Source organism: Triticum urartu, chromosome 7A (assembly GCF_056163025.1).
Source record: "Triticum urartu cultivar PI428250 chromosome 7A, HENAU_Tu73, whole genome shotgun sequence".
Classification (NCBI taxonomy): domain Eukaryota; kingdom Viridiplantae; phylum Streptophyta; class Magnoliopsida; order Poales; family Poaceae; genus Triticum; species Triticum urartu.
In genome coordinates, this window is record NC_141879.1 from 333,824,242 (window position 1) to 333,832,122 (window position 7,881).

Genomic DNA, 7,881 nt, shown 5'->3' on the forward strand with positions numbered 1-7,881 from the left:
AATGTATCCGAGCTCCAACGCCGGACTATGTCCAAACTCCAACAGCGGGCTGTATCCAGGCTCCAATGCCAGACTATATCCGAGGTGTCATATCGCCTTGGTTCAAAAAAGTCGAAGGAGTTTAGCCGAGCTTAATGCCAAAAATGCCCTCTATGGAGCCAGCCACTCGCGCCTGAGCTTTATGTCGGACTGCTTCCGAGGTGGTGCACCACCCCGACTGTGGGTCGACTTTTTGTCAATATTTTTGATTGGTGCAATTTATTCTCTGCCGAGATATATTGCCGGTATCCCTCAAGGTGTGCATTGGTCTAAAACCCGAGATGCACCTGAAGGACGACGTAAGACCGCTGATCCCAGTAGCCGCTGAGACTCAGGTTGATTTGCAAAATCGGCCTGAGGATCAAGTTCTAGCTCGGTAGAATACTTCGGGACACAAAAATCGGCATGCTCAGTCCTCAAGACTCAGGTTGGGTGCGGCCGACCAACCTGAGGATCAAAATCTCCTCGGAAACTGTATTGCACTAAAAAAATTCTGCATTGAACAGGTAATGCAGTAGCCCCTGAGCCACTGGTCGGGTGGCAACACCAGATCAGGGGATCGATGTACACCTTTCATATTTGTAAATGATAAGCACGAAGCCCAGTAGTCCCCAAGCCTTAATGTGGGCACGGGTGGCCGAATTAAGGATCGATATTCGTAATAAAATCACAAATTATGTGTAATGGCTCTATGTATCCAAGTACTTTACGTCATTAATGCTCGCATCCGCATTGTACAAAACTTTGTTGACCGACCACCGGCTTCCACCTCCTCGGCCAGTAGCCGAGGAGTGTTTGTCCTACTTTATAAAGCCTTTATGAGGGCAAATATTTACGACAAACAAGGCAATCTGGCCATACAGTTTTATAAACAAAGGTACGCAGAGAGATATGTTATATTACTGTTTAACATAAGAAATATCTTCCAAAGAAAATAGTCCCGCTATCGGTTCCTTTCTTTGGGTTGTTATGCTAAGCATGATCATGAAACCTTAGCTCTAATGTAAGAGCAAAATATTGAGGATTTAGTTTGGGAGGCCAGTTACTAGCCCCCGATAGTGTTCGGCGATAGTCGAGGTCAAGCCATAAACACTTTGGCCAATGTTATGAATGGCACATCATTTAACACAGTCATTGGATCGCTGACCAGTTTACGCTTATTGTGACAGTCAGTTTTTGGCTTTCTCCACTGAGGTGCTTGACCATGTGAGCTGGAAGCACAATCGCAGTGGTTCTCCCTTTGCACACCTAGCCGAACAAAGCGGAATGTAGGAGGCAAGCGCAGGAGCCGAGCAACCCAACTATTGACAAAAGACACAATTCGAAACCATTGCATATATAGCAATATCCGAGAATGTTTTTGCTGAATCTCTAAAGGTGTCAGGCATTCCACTGCGAGACTTGTGCTGAAAACACATAAATAGTTTAAAAGCGCCAAAATCTTAGAAAACCAAAAAACGTCAGTAAAAACATGACGTCCGAACAAGATAAAGTGTTCGGTGCCAATCCGAAAATTGGAAGAGACAAAAAATTGTGCTTCTGTCGTGTTTTGACAACGACCAAGAAGAAAACACATTTACTGCTCATATATAAATTTTAAGAGCCCCCAAGTGACTCGGGTAAAAGAATTTTATGTATAATGATTGTATGTACCAAAGTACTTATATCATATCTGTGTTCACCCGAACTTTAAACATGTCTTAACCGGCCGTCGGCTTCTCCCTCTTCGGCCAAGGGCCGAAAAGTGGCATGTACTCCACCTGTCGAGAGTATTGACGGTGTTTCTGATGACCAGGAAATTAGGCCATAAGGCTGTAACAGACAAAGCGCACTCAGGGAACTTATGCTATATTACTGACGAAGTGTAAGAAGCATCTTCGAAGAAAATAGTACCCCTACCGATTCGTTTCTTCGGTGCTCATTATTACTATGAGACTTGTGCAATAGATTTTTTGTACTCATGAGTTCCGTTGTGTGCCGACCATGATTGAAAACAATAAGAGCGCTAGCTTTCGGCTTCACCTAGTCTGAGGTCAAAGCTCGGATGACCCGGCCGTGACAATCGCAGAGGTGCTCCCTTTACTCCCTTGCCGAACAATCGGGAACGTAGGGGTAAACACAGGAGCGAGGCAACCCAGCTTGCAAATCTCTTAGGTCAATATGGTGCATATTGTGGCGTAATACACAAGCAAGGAACGAAGACGTACAAGTATAATCATATGCAAGAGGAAAAGCTCCATCAAGGGAGCCCCCAAATAAACGGGGTATTTGAATATGCGTGTCACAAACAAAGTTTTGACAAGGAACATTGTCACAAACAACTTTGTGCCGAAAAGTATAATGCTTGGTCGAACCGAACAAAATTTAAAACTGAAAGTTTTTGAGCATGAAAGCAACTTAGCTGGTTAATGTGCTCGGTGTTGATGATGTGGTTCGGGCTTGTGACGGGACGAAGACGCCCATTGATCTATGACAGATCCGACAAGGTTCGCAGTCCTCGGCATGGCCGAGGTCCCAGCCCCCAAGCCTGAGGTGTACGAGCAAGGAGTTCGGCACTCCGGAGTAGTGACCCCCTAACGCAGACAAAATCGATTACCTGCACACATAAAACAATGCGGTCCAGGAAATAATATATATATATAATCCTTGCATAATTGCTTTACGCAAAAATAATTTATTTAAAGAAATGTGGCCTGGCGCCGAAGCCAATGTCGATGCAGGGCGTCAGCGTGACGCAATGAAGGCGTGACAAAGCCTGAATTTGCAGGGCGGTCCGGGCTCCAGATGCGGCGTTCGCCGAACTATGTACGAAAACTGACCGAACCACCACATGACCGTTTTTAATGTGGCCGCCATTTGATAGACCTGTGTACAGATGATGGAACAAACCAGAGTAATAATTACTTAAGAAAAATAAACCCAACAAGCAAAAATTGTTAGGATTAATAGCACCTGGTTTATTTATTGTAGCATTCCGAAGAAAAGCGACTCCCAAAATCGGGAATTGATCCGCACACCCATTGCCTGATGGGCGATAAAGCAATGGCCTAGTGATGCTGGCAAAGGCTGGCTTGCCGAGGCGAAGCCCTCGGTCCAGCTAACGTGACGAAGCTGGTCGGCTGGTGACGCCGAAGTCACCGGAGTATGTTGATGAAGAAATAGCCAAGTCCCCGATCTAGCCGAGGTGATGGAGCAGGCCGGTGAGGAGTTGTTGTAGCTGCCATGTCAGCCGAGGTGTTGAAGTAGTTCGGCATGATGGACATTGGCTCGAAGAAGCAACAGTGCGGCCATGCCAAACCCAGGTCGTAACTTGTGACGCGGCCAATGCTGGTTTGATGATGAAGTGACCATGCGGCGATGTCAGTGTGCTTGCTCCATGTAGTCGTGGGGCGGCGATGTTGGTGATGATTTATCCTTGACGATTCCGAAATCTTATTCAGCTCGCCTAGGTGACGTTCCGAAGAAGTTGAGCTCGGCTTAAAAAGCGACGACATGTCTAGGATAGGTCGGCAGTCGTGGAGCTAAATTGCCTGACTGGTTTGACACCAGCATGATGGCGAAGATTACCTCAGAGGAGAAAGATTTTATGGGCGCGTGTTAAAAACAATGCACAATACCTTAGAAGAAAATTCCTTTTAAAAAGGTTGTTAAATATCACGTTCATAAAGAAACATGAATTCAGGTCGGATCCGTATTCGCGCAGGAAACAGATCTGAAAAGTGATGCACTAATCGGAAGGTTCTCGGAGTTTGGACGGTCGGATCAAGCTGAAAGTTTGAGGGGTGGTAGATGTGGGAATTCCGCAGCAGATGAACGGTTGGATCTTCCAAAGGACTTCCGAGTTGGGCTCTGGAGACCACGCCCTAAACTCATCAAGATTCTCGTCTGGATTTCATAGGGCTCCGGTATATCATAGATTGTCAGAGATTCCTCCATCGGAACTCGAAAAAATTTTCCAGGGCTGTTGTAGACTCAATTGCGCACAATTCCACTGAAGCGACCATTAAAACGATATTCGAGGAGGCGGTGGCGGCGGATACATGTTCTCTGTCCAAAAAAACAGCACGGTCGCCCGAGGGCAATGTTGGCATTGAGCCCCCGAGCTCCATGGACGATTCCTCCATGATCTTGATAGAGATCGGAGTTGGTGTTGATGAAGGCCCTCGTCCGAACATGACGATCGGAGGCTGGGCACCGTCCTCGGTCAAGCCAAGGTGACCAGTCGAGCCGGTGACGAAGATGTCGACGTCGTAGTTAATCTACAGACGAGCCATCGATCCTGTTGCCGATCACACAGCGGAACTCTCAATGAAAGCACCAATGTCAGTGTCAAAACCGGCGGATCTCGGGTAGGGGGTCCCGAACTGTGCGTCTAAGGCGGATGGTAATAGGAGGCGGGGGACACGATGTTTACCCAAGTTCGGGCCCTCTCGATGGAGGGAATATCCTACTTCCTGCTTGATTGATCTTGATGATATGAGTATTACAAGAGTTGATCTACCACGAGATCGTAGAGGCTAAACCCTAGAAGCTAGCCTATGGTATGATTGTTTGTATATATCTATCGACTAGCCTCGCCCTGGTTTATATAATGCACGAGAGGCCTAGGATAACAAGAGTCCTAGCCAAATACGCCAGTGGGGGAGGAGTCCTTGTCTTGACCACCAAGTCTTGCAGAATCTTCCTTGTATGTGGCAGCTGTCCAAACTGGCCCATGAGTATACGGCGATGGGGGGTCCTCAGCCCAATCTAACTGACCGGGAGATGACGTGGTGAGTACCCCCTAGTCTAGCACACCTTCAATGAGTTTATATTGGCGAAAGAAGTCGGTCAGGGGAGTCACGAGGGGGCCACAAGGGTGGGGGGTGATACGTCTCCAACGTATCTATAATTTTTGATTGTTCCATGCTATATTATATCCTGTTTTGGATATTATTGGGCTTTATTGTACACTTTTATATTATTTTTGGGACTAACCTATTAACCGGAGGCCCAGCCCAGAATTGTTGTTTTTTGCCTATTTCAGAGTTTCACAGAAAAAGAATATTAAACGGAGTCCAAACGGAATGAAACCTTCGGGAACGTGATTTTCGGAACGAACATGATCCATAGGACTTGGACCCTATGTCAAGAAAGCAACCAGGAGGGCACGAGGTAGGGGGGCGCACCTACCCCCCCCTCCCCAAGCGCGCCCTCCTGATACGTCTCCATCGTATCTATAATTTTTGATTGTTCCATGCCAATATTATTCAAATTTCATATACTTTTGGCAACTTTTTATACTATGTTTGGGACTAACATATTGATCCAGTGCCCAGTGCCAGTTCCTGTTTGTTGCATGTTTTTTTCGCAGAATATCCATATCAAACTGAGTCCAAACGGGATAAAAACTGACGGAGATTTTTTTGGAATATATATGATTTTTGGGAAGAAAAATCCACGCGAGACGGTACCCGAGGTGGCCACGAGGCAGGGGGGCGCGTCCCTGACCCTCGTGGGCCACCCGTAAGGTGGTTGGTGCCCTTCCTTCGCTGCAAGAAAGCTAATTTCCGGATAGAGATCGTGTCAAAATTTCAGCCCAATCGGAGTTACGGATCTCCGGGAATATATAAAACGGTGAAGGGATAAAATCTGGGAACGCAGAAATAGAGAGAGACAGAGAGACATATCAAATCTCGAAGGGGCTCTCGCCCCTCCCGTGCCATGGAGGCCATGGACCAGAGGGGAAACCCTCCTCCCATATAGGGAGGAGGTCAAGGAAGAAGAAGAATGAGGGGGGCTCTCTCCCCCTCGCTTCCGGTGGCACCGGAGTGCCACCGGGGGCCATCATCATCACCATGATCTACACCAACACCTCCGCCATCTTCACCATCATCTCCATCACCTTCCCCCCTCTATCTACTGGGGTCCACTCTCCCACAACCCGATGTACCCTCCACTTGAACATGGTGCTTTATGCTTCATATTTATTATCCAATGATGTGTTGCCATCCTATGATGTCTGAGTAGATTTTCATTATCCTATCGGTGGTTGATGAATTGCTATGATTGATTTAATTTGCTTGTGGTTATGTTGCTGTCCTTTGGTGCCCATCATATGATTGCGCACGTGGATCACACCCTAGAGTTAGTTGTATGTTGATAGGACTATGTATTGGAGGGCAAGAGTGACAGAAGCTTCAACCTAGCATAGAAATTGATGCATACGGGATTGAAGGGGGACCAATATATCTTAATGCTATGGTTGGGTTTTACCTTAATGAACACTAGTAGTTGTGGATGCTTGCTAATAGTTCCAATCATAAGTGCATAGAATTCCAAGTCAGGGATGACATGCTAGCAGTGGCCTCTCCCACATAATACTTGCTATCGGTCTAGTAAAGTAGTCAATTGCTTAGGGGCAATTTCGCAACTCCTACCACCACTTTCCCACACTCGCTATATTTACTTTATTGTTTGTTTATCTAAACAGCCTCTACTTTTTATTTACGTACTCTTTATTATCTTGCAAACCTATCCAACAACACCTACAAAGTACTTCTAGTTTCATACTTGTTCTTGGTAAAGCGAACGTCAAGCATGCGTACAGTTGTATCGGTGGTCGATAGAACTTGAGGGAATATTTGTTCTACCTTTAGCTCCTCGTTGGGTTCGACACTCTTACTTATCGAAAACTGCTGCGATCCCCTATACTTGTGGGTTATCAAGACCTTTTTCTGGCGCCGTTGCCGGAGAGCAATAGCGTGGGTGAATATTCTCGTGTGTGCTTGTTTGCGTTATCACTAAGTAATTTTTATTTGCTGTTCTTAGTTGTTTTCTATCTTTAGTTATGGGTAGGAAACGCAAAATACCAAAAAAATTAGTTGTACCTATTACCAAACCAATGGTTGAAGAACCACTCAAAATCTATCACACTGCTGAAGCTTATTACTTGGATCATCTTCGATCCCTATGTGCTTGTTCTGAAACCCCAACTAGCTTAGTTGAGGGCAAATCTTTAGATGAGCATGCTTGTTATGTGCGACACCGAATATCTGAAGAGGGGAAAATTTTATTGGGTCAAATTCATCGTTTGCAATGCTATGCTTGGAATTTATGTGAAATATATGATTTTACTTGTTGTTCTCAAAACCCTAAGAAACACCTTCCCTATCAATGTGAGTTTAGTGATAATGGAATCATATCTTCGTATGCTAAGGGTGTTTATAATTACTACGATGTTCAACAAATTGAAGAATTTGTTGCTTTTAAGGGTGCTTACAAAATTGCTTCTTTATTGAAAAGTATGATGCTAATTTTTACAAATCTGAAAATTTTGACATACTTAAATATTGCTATGATAATTATGCTTCTAATGCCTATGTTGAACCATATATTGAGGACTACTCCGCTGTCCAAGAAGAGACTAATATTTTGCAGGAGTCTATGGAAGAAGAAATTGATGAAACTGTGAGCTCATTGGATGAAAAAGATGAGGAGGAGAGCTAAGAACAAAAGGAGGAAGAGCGGATTAGCTACCCGTGCCCACCTTCTAATGAGAGTAACTCTTCAACTCATACATTGTTTAATTTCCCTTCGTGCTTACCGAAGGATGATTGCTATGATGATTGTTATGATCACGTTGATTCTCTTGAAATATCCCTTTTTGATGATGCTTGTGGCCAAGATGCCAATACGAATTATGCTTATAGAGATGAACTTGCTATAGTTCCTTATGTTAAACATGAAATTGTTTCTATTGCACGCACGCATGATAGTCCTATTATCTTTTTGAATTCTCCCATCTACACTATATAGGAGAAGTTTACCCTTATTAAGGATTATATTAATGGGTTGCCTTTT